This window comes from Thermobia domestica, chromosome 13 (assembly GCF_964235325.1).
Source record: "Thermobia domestica chromosome 13, izTheDome1.hap1.1, whole genome shotgun sequence".
In the NCBI taxonomy this organism is placed as follows: domain Eukaryota; kingdom Metazoa; phylum Arthropoda; class Insecta; order Zygentoma; family Lepismatidae; genus Thermobia; species Thermobia domestica.
In genome coordinates, this window is record NC_137466.1 from 10686629 (window position 1) to 10699980 (window position 13352).

The following is a 13352-nucleotide window of genomic DNA, read 5'->3' on the forward strand; positions in this document are numbered from 1 at the left end:
CTAGCCCCCCGTGGATACTTGCTTGCTACAGCTTAACGCGAGAGGGAACTACATGAGCTCCCGCCTGGAATTGAGTTAGGTTTCCCAAGCTTAAGACGCGTACGTGAACTATGCAGTTACGATGGAGCTCATTAGTTCTTTTCTGCTTCTTTCCTAACATTTTTGAGTTTTGATGTAGATTTGTTTATAACAGGGTTGATACAAAAGTCATGATAACGAATATGTACAACAACGGTTATGGTTTAAAATTCTATTTATTTTTCTGCAAAGTCTCCTAACAAGTCGATACATTTAGTATATCTTTTATTTTAAGCTCTAGATACCCTTTTTTATTTATTTTTTTTTAATATTTGTCTTGGCCCTTCAACAATGCTTCCACAGTGGACATATTCAAATTTCGTGCTCCTGAACTTTTCCTTGAGCCAAGGAAGAAGGTAAAAGTCACTGGGGACTCGACTACTCGTATTTAAACAAATGGATCTCCCAGATATAATTACCAACTTATATATATCAAACACACAAAATCAAACATTTATCATCTACAGACTATATATATATATATATATATATATATATATATATATATATATATATATATATATATATATATATATATAATATGCTTCATTCTGAGTCTGTAGATGATAAATGTTTGATTTTGTGTGTTTGCTGAAACTGAGCGTCTCTTTTCAGCGCGGAGACTGTGTGAGAAGTGGACCTACAGATTAAGGTAGAATCTGAATCATCGTAATGGATTCAATTTGTAGTCTTCTTCCACCAGAAATCGAACCTAGGACCAAAGGTGCATATACTAACCAATAAAGGTCACAAAGATGGTTTGATTTCGGAAAACAACTGAAACGTGAAACAACTGTCGACTGCATATCTTAGATTCAAATTTGAGCAAAACGACAGCGCTGAAAATAAATTTTAGGGAGACTATGGATTAGCCATTTTTTCTGTTTATAACTTAATGAGGTACAATTTATTATTCAGAGTTATCTAGGAACAACTATTAAAATGAATTTCCAAAACTCATGGCAAGGAAAGCAAGTATTTAAGAAAAATTATAAAAAGCCAAGTACAATCAGCGACACAAATTCTTTCCTTTGGTAAAATTTATTTTGGGAATAATGGTGGTATGGCTGGAACATACAGAAAATTACGTTCTTTTTATTTTATTGGAAACTGTACTTAAATTGTCCTTCCATTTTGAAATTATTTACGAACCTAATTTCATTAAACAGAAAGAACTTTTGTCACTGACTGTACTATTCCATTTATTTTTGATTGCATACGAGATGTTGCTTATATCATGCAGCTCTTTAGAACATTTCCATTTGTAAACAAAGACACCGCTGAAGTCGAGAACAATTCTCTATTTTCTTGACGATATTTTGACGGGTAATATTCTGTCGTCGACGTTTTCATTTTTGATATTGTTCCACGGCATCTCTCGCTCTAGGCCTCGCAAAGGTTAAATCAAAGGAGGTATATAAAATATGCTTAAAATAATTTTATTATTTGAAACTTGGGAGTTCCGGGTGGCGAGTTGTGACATCTCAGGGTACGGTGTTGACGGTAGCGGAAGGTAAACAGGAAGGCTCGTCTAGTGGAGAATATGGCTATCTCGTGACTCCCTCTCCCTTCTCAGAGTGAACATGTTGCTAACAACTGAGTTGAGTTGAGTTGATTTTAGTTTAGCGTCCCTTTCAGCAGCGAGGCTATATGAGACGTGGACCTACTGATTAACGTGGAATCCGAACCACATGAGCTCCCGCCGGAAATCGAACCCGGGTCTCCCACGCCATTGCTAACAACTGAATTGTTGAGCAAATTAGTCTATAAATACTTCCTGTTATCAAACATTCGAAGTTAATTTTAATACAATTGGAACTATGGATAACCCCTAATGTACCAAGTTTTGAGTTGATCGCTAGAAAATCATTTAGGCTACTATAACAACTCTGGAGTGTAGTGTTAATTATAAAACTATATTGTAATTCTTGTATTTATATATTTTTCTTTTTATTGAAATTTATTTTCATTTTAAAGTAAAGGCAATGGTAGTATCATATTTTACATTTTACAGTTTTTACAAAGAAAAACGAAACTGACTATATATGTACTGTAATTGATATTTTACCTGAAGGGTCTGCGGTGACTCAGTGGTAGGGCGTTCACCTCTGGTGGACGGGGTTCGTGATTTGATCCAACTGAACTTTGTAAAGGTGGACAGCCACCGTGTGCGTGGGTTTTCTCGGGGTTCTCCCTTTTCCTCCCATTTCCTTCATTCCACCACTTCATTCATTTCCACCGTCTCCTTTAGCCTAGCCTGCATAACCGTAGAACGTAAACCAAAGATTTTTATTTCATTTCATTTCATTTCACCTAAAAACCTCGTTAAAAAGTCATTCCGAATGATAGGCAGATTTGACTCAGGACTTCCCAATGTTAAATGAATGATATAGCTACCAACTGATCCACGCAGCGGCGTATTTACGATTTTGTTTCGGGAGGAAGGTTTCGCTAACTTTGTTCCTGAAAATGTGAAAATTCTGCAAGATATCTCATGTACTTTAATATAGTAAATACAATTTCGAGGGTCTTAAGCCCCGAAGCCACCCTCTTAAGTACGCCACTGAATCCACGGCGCTTTCACAGACCTATGCACTACACACATTATACATATAGCATACTGTAACGTATGTATAGTATACATATACAATCACTGGCCCTCGTGAGTGTAGGACAAAATCCAAGCGGACAAAATCCAAGAGGACAAAATCCAAGCTAAATTCTGGTAAGGCGGACAAAATCCAAGCGGATAAAATCCAAGGAGCAGTATCATGTGCGTAGCTGTGGTATGTGCCTGTGAACACCTTGATTAAATTGTATGTTTGTTTCTTTCTTCAATTGTAATTCATTCTAAAGTTTTATCTGTAATTCTTCAATTTATTGAAATAATATTTCATTTACATTTAAAGAACTGAAAATCCAATAAAATATGTAAGATTGACACAGTAAGAGTGCAGATGAGCTTTAATTACTCATAAAATAGTCTGGTCACTGCTAGGACATGCCCAGGTGAATCCAATTTAGGGTGATCAGAAATATTTTGACTAAAAAGAGTATACTTACATAAATTAACCAGAAAATGAAAGCACTGGCTAATATCAGAGATAACAAATAACAGCAAAGCAGCCCAGTCTTAAAAAGAGTACACTACTTACTTAATTCTATTATATTTATTGAGAATTAAAGTAAAAATAAAATTAAAAAGATATAATTTAGATATAAAAAATACTTCACCCTCAAAGTATCTACTTCAGTTACAATTGTTAAAATAACAAATAATATATACATATTCATTTAGTTTGTCTAGACACATTTTCACATTTCGATTTTCTAGATAACACTTTTACATTATTTAATTCACACACATTATTACATTATTAAAAATACACACTTCATATTTCATAATTATTTGTTTCGAAATATACATAAAACACTACCAACAAACAAATCAAGACTTCTGTACGCCACCTCATAAGAATTGAATTAAAATACTCCAATGATTGGTCTCACAATAATATGCTGAGGTCTTAAATGTATTATACTGTATATATATATATTGAGAAGAAAATACATACTTTTATAATGTATTTGTACACACATAATATTTTTACATACTTTCATATGGATGTGATAAGTAGAGATGCAAGGGCTCGGAAAAAAACCGGCTTTTTTTGAAAAAAAAAACTCGGTTTTTTCTGCTTTGCTTTTTTGCTTGGGAAATTTTGGGCTTTTTTCAAAATTCCGCTTTAAATCGATAAAGCAGACTTTGTTTCGCTTCTCTATAACACAGAAAGTCATTTAATTAGTGGTTGATGCCGATAAGAATATAAAACCTCGAAAGTAAACCATGAATTTCGAAAAGATATTTTAAACAATTTTACTTCAACATTTTTACATTATGAATTCCAAAGGATTAACCAATGTATATAATAAACACATTTTAACCTCCTATATACAAAAGTAAGCAGAGTTGGCAAGAACCACCGTTGTTTCTGAAAATGCCAAAAACCCGTTTTGGGGGGGCAGTTTAAACTAGGCTTTTTTGGGGTTTAAACCAGGTTTTTTTGATTTAGATATTTTGCTTTATGTATTTGTATTACATATTCACAGAAATAAGTTTGTTTCGCCTTGGTGTTATTATTCAACAACGGGGTTATGCTGGAAGAGGTCCCATAAGCTTAAAGAAGTCCGGTCAGTAAATTTCTTAAATTGAGAAACTCCCGCCCTAGCCATCGGGAAAATCCCGTCATTCTTTTAAATGTAAAACAATAACGGGAAAATCCTGTAAAATTTAATTTGCATGTAAAATTTAAAGGTCAACGTATTATAATCAGTACGCTAAAACTGAGTGACACACAATCATAGTCAACGTCTTGCGAATAAAATCAGAAAAATAAACACACTGCTGAACAAGACTGCACTTATTTAGTATAAAAACACATTTACACGTGACGTTTCGATCTTCTATCCAAGATCCTCATCAGACGTGAGTGTACGTCTGATGAGGATCTTGGATAGAAGATCGAAACGTCACGTGTAAATGTGTTTTTATACTAAATAAGTGCAGTCTTGTTCAGCAGTGTGTTTATTTTTCTAAAACTGAGGTATTAAATTACAAATTTAGTATGTAGGTATCATTGAAAGTCCAATCCAAGCTAATGTTGGAAGCTAAGTAGGCAATCGATAAATTTTACCAATTTTAATCAATATATTTAAGCAACCTTCGCTTCTTTATAAAACAACAGGCATGCAGAAATATATAATTTGGTTTCGTTTTGTATGTTTAGGTTTAACATCCTTACGTAATACCGAGGTTATCAAGGAGAAGACTTTCGCTTAAAGTGACATCCGAAAGAGTACTTGGTTTACACATGAAAGAAGGGTTGTGGTTCGAACGACAATTGAACATGGGACACCTTGGTTAAAAGGTGAAAAGGAAATAAGACTAATACAGATGGTTTGACATGTGAAACGTCACTATGAAGTTCACACGATTCGCATTTTTGTTCTTTTAATTTTTTTAGTTTAAACCAGTTATTTTTTAAAAAAAAAACAGCTGGTGTAAACGAGCCAACCCTAAGAATAAAAACTTCTTTCAAAAAATACACAAATAACTAGCAAAATTGTATGTAGTATTTTTACTTCAAAATATTCCATACCCTCTTTTTGAAACAAAATAAAATTAAAATAAAACATAAGAGAAATACTTAGATTTATATGATACAATTAAAGGCTGCACATGGTTCTGTATATTCTTGAAATTCTACAGTCAAGTTTTTTATAACCACCATCAAGGGCGCCCATCAGGGGGGTTAAGGGGGCGCTTGCCCCCCCCTAGAGGAAAATGTACTTCAGAATATTGAAAATCCAATAGGATTTTTACATTAGTTACAGCAAAATTTGAAACTATTTTTGAAACGTCGCTTATACTTCCCCTCCTTGGAAACCACAACATGGGCGCCCTTGACCACCATCACGGTTTACCCAGTCCTCAAGTTTTCTGAATTTTTAACAAGAGGGATTCAACATATCATTACGGAACAAAAAAAAAAAAAAAAAAAAGACTACGGAATATATTTAAGTTAAGCTAAATACAACTGCACAACAAACGTGACTGAGTGGTTGGCTTTTGCGCTTCTATCGGGAAGTCCGGGATTCAACCCAACATTCGACCATTCTGACAAAGCCTTCCTTCATTCCATCTGAGAATGTAGAAATAGTGCGTGTACTGGCCGACTAGGAGTGTAGGAGTTGGCCGACTTCCTTTCTTATTGTTTTTAAATCGTTATTATTACTAATTACCAGCAGTGACGGTTTTGCGAAGGTTAGAGGATCGGTCTTTCGGACTGAAGCCTGTTCTCCAAAGTTGTGGAATGTCTGAAACGAACGAAATATCTATTAGTTATGCCTTTACTCATAAACTTTAAGCTCCCGTCAAATAAAAATTACGAATGTTTAGAAAAACTAAACATTAGTAGTAAGAAAACCCCTCCCAAAACACTTTTTAAAATTCGCCACTGATTCTCAGTATAAAATGATCTTCAAGGTTGTATCCGGAAGATTATTGCTAAACATATAAACGAAACGAAATATTAGTTATGCCTGTACTCATAAACTTCAAGCACCTCCCAAATAAAATTAGGACTTTTTAGAAAATGAAACAATCAGAGAAACCCCTCCCAAAGTACTTTTCTAAATCCGCTATTGATTATTTGTATAAATTGGTATTCAAGGTTGTATCTGGAAAATTATTGCTAAATCATTGCACAACTACAGTATAACAGAAATGTGCAAATATGGTTTGACGGACATATTGAAAAACGTATGCTTTGACGGATATATAGAAAAACGTAAGTTTAACTTTCGTGCTAGAAGCTGGAGTACTAAGCTCTTAGAAATGAAACACGGATGACAAACTAAAATGATCTAGAGAAGGAAAAAACATGTCGATAACTCAAAAGTTAAAATAAAGTTAAATAACCTGTAAAATTGCCCTCAAATACTACATTCTTCATGTTAGCTTTAATTCGTAAAATATGTGCTCCATCCATCTTGATGGTGAATTACAGAGCTAAATATGGCATTCAGGTCGTGGAAATCTTATCTAACTATAGAATATACTATAAGAAAGCTATTTGGATAGAAAAATCATGAAAATGAAAAAAGCCAAAATTTCCAAAATTCTCGGTTTTTTTCCAAAAAAGCCGGCTTTTTATGTGAAAAAAACCATCGATTCAAAAAAGCCGACTTTTTTGCATCTCTAGTGATAAGTAATTAAAGCTCATCTGCACTCTTACTGTGACAATCTTACATGTTTTATCGGATTTTCAGTTCTTTAAAAGTAAATGAAATGTTATTTCAATAAATTGAAGAAATACAGATAAAACTTTAGAATGCATGACAATTGAAGAAATAAACAAACATACAATTTAATTAGGGTGTTCACAGGAACATATCACAGCTGTGAACATGATACTGTTCCTTGGATTTTATCCACTTGGATTTTGTCCACCTTGTCAGAATTTAGCTTGGATTTTGTCCTCTTGGATTTTATCCGCTTGGATTTTGTCCGTGCCCCGGCCAGTACTTAAAGTGACATCAGATGAGGTGACGGTATGGAACAAATATGACCACTTTTAGCACTACTTTTGCCAGAACCAGTGGCGTATTTGAGGGGGGCCTCCGGGCTTAACTCCCCCCCCCCCCGAAATTTTATTTACTATATTAAAGTAAACGGCATATCGTGCAGAAATTTCACATTTCCAGGACTAAAGTTAGCAGTCCCCCCAAAATAAAATCGTAAATACGCCACTGGCTAGAACACTAAAGAACATCTCTACTTCTGACATTTTTACACCATTTTTGATGTGAAAAATTACAGAAAGAGAGAGAGAGAGAGAGAAACAAATATCAAAGAGAAGTCCTAAAAGTTTAATAAAATTGTAGGAGCTTAGTTTATCTGCTAGTCCTTGGAACTGACTTCGCTCTTTACTGTTGCGGCAGCTGTTTTTAGATTCTGTAGAGCAATGTGTGTATATACTGCAGTGTATGAACTTCATACAGATTCTACACAGCGAAAAGAAGACGCCACCCATCTTACATCTATAATGCGACCTATCTTTTTAAGTTGACTTGCAACATCATGTGCACACTTTTCAAGTTCGTTCGAATTTTTTGGAGAGAGACTACAACTTGTACAGAGCGCTAACCAAAATACTAAAATGATTCACATCACCACCAATAGTCTCCAGTGCATCATTTACAGCAAGTTCCAATCTATGACACAACACGATTTTTAGAAATTGTTGTAATCTTGATCCGACTCCAGATTTTTTCCCGCACATAACACTAGCACCATCGCTTGTGAAACCAACCAGGTAGTCCCCGAGATAATTATCATCAAAACCGTTCCTTCGAAGACAATCCATAAGAACGTTGTATATTGTATCTGATTTTTGATCCGGAAGTTCCAATAGTTCTAAAAAGAACGTATAAATATCATCAGTGCAATTATTGTCTTTACTTTCAACTCCTTCACTATCCGGAATACGCGCACGTATATAAATATTTAACGCGTTTTTGTTACTTAATGTGGTTGATTCATCAACAATAACGCCTATCATGGACTTAGCACATTTAATTTTCTCAATAAGTCTACCGTCTCCTTTAGCCTAACCGGCATAACCGTGGGACGTAAAACTTACAGATTTCGTTTCGTTTCAATAAGTCTACTTTTCATTTCAGCACTAATGTGGCTTACAATGTCCGCGCATACAACATTACTGTGTAAAATTCGCCCCATATCAAGGCCGTTGGCAGCTTGAAGATCTATTAAATGGGAATGATCCAGAAACGGCCTGTCTTGTTTTGCAGTATAGTATGCTGTTCGAAAAACTCGACACGTTGTTTCAAAGCTACATTTGCTTTCATTGTCAAAAAGTTTTTCTAAGCTCTGGTTTTCAGCTTCCGAGAATATTTTTTCCGCGGTGCAGTGTTGTTGCATTTCCGTTGTAGACCCGAAAGGTTTAACACTACCCGCAATCCACTGTTGTGACAGCGATACGCCAACACTTGAATACAATTTCAAGTCCTGAACTTTACAACTTACACAGCCAATAGTATTCGAGACAGTTAACCACGGATACTTTTCTTTAAACATGTTAACTTAGTTTTGGGTCCAGCAAAACTTCCGCTGGCAGATTTCTCCTGTAGACTTCCGGAGTCTTCCTCTGAAAGACCTACACCAGAGTTACTTTTCTTTGCATTACCACTAGAAGCACTGAAATAAGATTCTATTGACCTCTGGGTACGCTTCATTTTTCTTAATTAGCACACAACACACAATCACAACAAGGAGCAAAGCAACACACTTAGAAACGGCCTGAATTAGACATGCGTAGTTCGCATCTGCCAAATGTCGAAAACAACTTGTGCGTAGGCGCTGTAGTAAGCAGGGAACTACGCGAACTAGAGCCTGTCAATCTCAGATGAACCCTCGGAAATATGCGAAACATAGTTAGGTCCCCCCCCCCGCGCCGCCCTCTGACGGAGGAAACCCTCCCTTTGATTAGGGAAAAGAAGTGAATGACCTCAACTTTGTTGCCAATTTGTCATTCAGTCGTTTGGTCTTGAAGAGTGAAGATTGTAGGCTACTTAAAATGGCTAAAAAGACAGAGTATAGCGAAATTCATCAAATAAATCATTGTGGCAATGCTTCCGCATCAAACAATTGAAAGCTTTCGGTCGCAGCAACTTGTCCCTCCTCTTTCGAGGGACGTACGGGAAAACACACATTGATAGCAGCACCACACCACCAGAAGGGGCACAGCGTTGCCAATGTGTGTAATTACACAAAATGTGTGCAATTTTGTCTTGTGTGTGCATTTAGTGTGTAATGCCAATCTGTGTACATTTTGTGTGTAGTTTGGCACAATTCAGAATTTTGATCATTGATGATTTTTGCGAAGTTCCTTTCATTTAAATATTCATTATTTCCATTCTTTTTTTAAAAATTGCCTTCTAAAAACTACGAGCGACAACGCCTGGCTCCAGGGCGGCGCAATAAAACCTATCTTGCTTCCTTGCTACCTCACTTCTTGTTTTTCAGAAGCGGGTGTCATGACCGTTAGCCCACATTCCCAAGCAAAGCCTCTTTGTTCAAGCAAAGCAATATGAATGAATATTGTCCCTCGATGTTGGCCAAAACATGGGGCGGTGGGGGGTAAGAAGTTTTTTTTTAAATCAATTGTCAAGAAAATGCCATTTTGTAAATAGATGAACGACACAGTGAACGAGGGATGGGAGGTCTTTTATTGAACGAAAGACAAAAATGAAAATGAAACGAAAATTTTGATAGTACAAACATATTTGTTGACTCAATACTAACGTCGTCCGTATTTGTATGTGTATTTTTTCTACAATTTAAATAATTATAATTTAAAATAAGTTATTTTTACCGGTATGCCATACCGGCCGATTTTCTAACTTTCGGATGCATAACCGGCTCATACCGCCTCACTTTAAGCACTGGCCCCGGCCCTCGTTGGCCTACTTCAATAAACGAAATGAGTGGGAAAAAAAGCGAAGGAGACAGGGAATGGCTGCCTTCTCCTTCGAAGCATCCAAACGTTGCGGCAGAAGGTTATTGCTCTCGTGTTCGCTACAGACGTCTGTGACGTCAATAAGTGAGAGCATATTCAAACGTTGTATTAAAACAGTAGTTAGAATATGTTACTGAAATAATGTAGAAGTATATAGCCTAGGTTCCATATCCTTAAATATTAGAAAACGTAGAACAGGTTTATGTATCTGACTTTTAAAAAATCAAGCCTACAAAAAAAAAAAAATCCATCACAACGGGATTTTCCCGTCCAGTGCGACGCACAGATGTGGCTCAGAGTTGCCAAATGAATTTCTTTATTACTAGCAAGGCCCGTGTTTATCTAATGTACTGATTCTCTCTAAAGATATTTAACTCTGTCGATGCTATTTACTAAAAACTTTTTTTTCTGTTTCTTTTTCTTCTCCTTTCTTTTTTATATTGCGTGATGCTTTTAACTGTCTTTTCTGTGCAAAATAGTTGAAATCTAAAGTTTGATGCAGCCCATCATGTGCGAATTCCCAGCCAAATGGTCTAATCAATCATGAAAGCTCGGTGTTTGTCGTGAGTTCGAGTCCCGTTGAAGACAAGCGCCCACCCAGAAATCTTTGTTGGAAGGATCCAATACTTCAGGACACCATGTCTATGTAGCATCGAACTGGCATTAGTTATCCTGCACCTGAAAAGAAGAAAAATAATTAAGTACTGCCAAATATATATAACTATATAATGTTTATAAGAAAATAAATAGTACATATAATTAAAGTGCAAGACCGTCTCCTTTAGCCTAACCGGCATAACCGTAGGACGTAAAACTCAAAGATTTCTTTTTCATTTTTTGAATAACATGAGGGTTTTAGTTGTGTTCGAAGTTTCTGTTTTTGTGTGCCTCCCGGATTACTTCCCGTAAAATTTAGAACAGAGATAACTTTAAAAAATGAAATGAACTGCAGATAACTAGACAGAAAAATAAGGTGAAAACTAGCTTGAAGTGTGGTGCATTTTCTCTGTAGCCCCAGATTCAATCCCGTCGCAGCCCGCCGGTGATGCAGCGCCGTTATTAGAGAGGTCAAGAGGGGCAATTGCATCCTTGAGTTTAAGAAGCACATGCTTTTTTTTCTTTTTTTTTTGCAAAAAAAACTATATACTAATATACTAATAAAAAACTCAATCCCTTACGATCTTACGTATTGACAATCTCCTGTCCTCTGGCAAAATACAAAATAACGCTACTGTGTTGACAGTACTTTCATTTTTCAGATAAAACTCTGAACAGTGGTTTCCGATCTCACTTCAAGCAACAGATTCCATCTATAGAGTTAATGCTGAAGAGAAATCTTAAATTCTAATCCATCAATCAACTTTCGAATATGTATTGGGAACCATGGGACAGGGCGACGTGTCCCCCCTAAATATTATGAGTGTAAGATAAATGGATCAATGTTCAAAGTATTTAGATCTACGTATATAGAAGAAGTATAAACATAACAGTCGTGAAACATTATGTTGATGTGATTAAAGTGTCCCCCTGACGTGTGCCACTTTCAAAGATTTTTTTAAAAAGTTACACTTCTTGGTTAGTTAAAGTAGTCTCGGCTGCAGGCATACACTTTTTTCATTACTTAACCAGCAGCAATTGGATTCCATGACGAAGAAAGACTGGAGAAGGGAAGGAAAGGATGCTGATGTAAAGAAGGGAATCTATACAAAGACAGAGACAATACACGTAGAAGCGGTGACTAGAGGAATCAGAAAGGATATATATAATTAACTAGAAGGGAGCAAGAGAGAATATAGAAAATACACAAGGAGATTAGCCTAAATAAGCGAATTACAGCTTGAGGAAGATGGAAAGAATACATTGAGGAGCGGGATGATAGCAAGAATAAACTGTATATTTTAGATATTAAAACGGGTAATGAAGTTAACGAGGATGGTTCATTGGACAAGTTCAGAAACATGCTGCGAAATAAAAAAAGGTAGATAATATACCTTTTTAGTTTATTAAGAATACAGAAGAAGAAAAATAAAAAATTTGAAATTCGCAATCAAATGAATAATCTTATCGTAAGACTTCTTTTAGGGAGACTGTCTTAAAAGTTACGTGTCATCATAAGACAGATTTTGTTAGCTACAACATCGAAATATATGAGGACTAAAACTAGATTGCTCCAAATGTGTTTAAGAACACTGAGAAGAAATTCATCGGTAAGAATGTCAAGGTGAAGAAATTATCTAGAACCATATTATATAGAAAATATTTTTTTTCTTTTTTTTTTTCTTTTTTGGGGGGGTGGGTGGGCAGTTAACCTACCAGTGGTGGAAGAAAATTATGATGAATTGTGTTGGTAAATGTAGAAAGAGGGGATCCCGCTGGTAAAGTAGATTGCAGTTTATACATAATTTTGACGTAACTTTAGTTAGGGTTTACTAGTACTCTAGTCGTCCACGTCCCCCCAATTTTAACAAGCTAAAGACGCCTTTGTTGGGAGCAGCCAAAGGGTTTTAACGCTGGAACACAGTGTTGATTGTTGATTTTTAGTGTAGCGTCCCTTTCAGCAGCGAGGCTATATGAGACGTGGACCTACTGATTAACGTGGAATCCGAACCACATGAGCTCCCGCCCGGAATCGAACCCGGGTCTCCCACGCCAAAGGCGCGTACGCTAACCACTTAGCCACGAATGAGCTCCAACGCTGGAACACAGTGTCACATGTAGTCCAGGGCCGGGGGACTAGGCCCCCAGTTTTTTTGAATGACAAAAATAATTGAAGCTCTTCTTTATACAATAGTACATTCATGATATATTTATCAAAGTCTGGATTCTGGCTGTACCTCCCCCCCCCCAAGTTTTCACCTGCTAGATCTGTTTCTGGAAACAAGGCTGTGAGATAAGCATCTTAGTCCATAATATTCATAGGTAAATTTCCTAAGACTAATAATTGACCAATCCAATCTAAAAAAATTGGCAATAATTATTACTTTACAGAATATTTATGAATATGATCAGGTAACAATTTGAAGAACAAATTTCTTAAGATAGAGCTGAGACCATTGATTTCAACCTACCTTCAACCAAGAACTTAAAACTTATAATGAAATACAGGTATTCCCTCCCCTCCCCAAAAGTGTACATCTTCAATAATCCCGAATGTAACTGCTACACAATGTGATA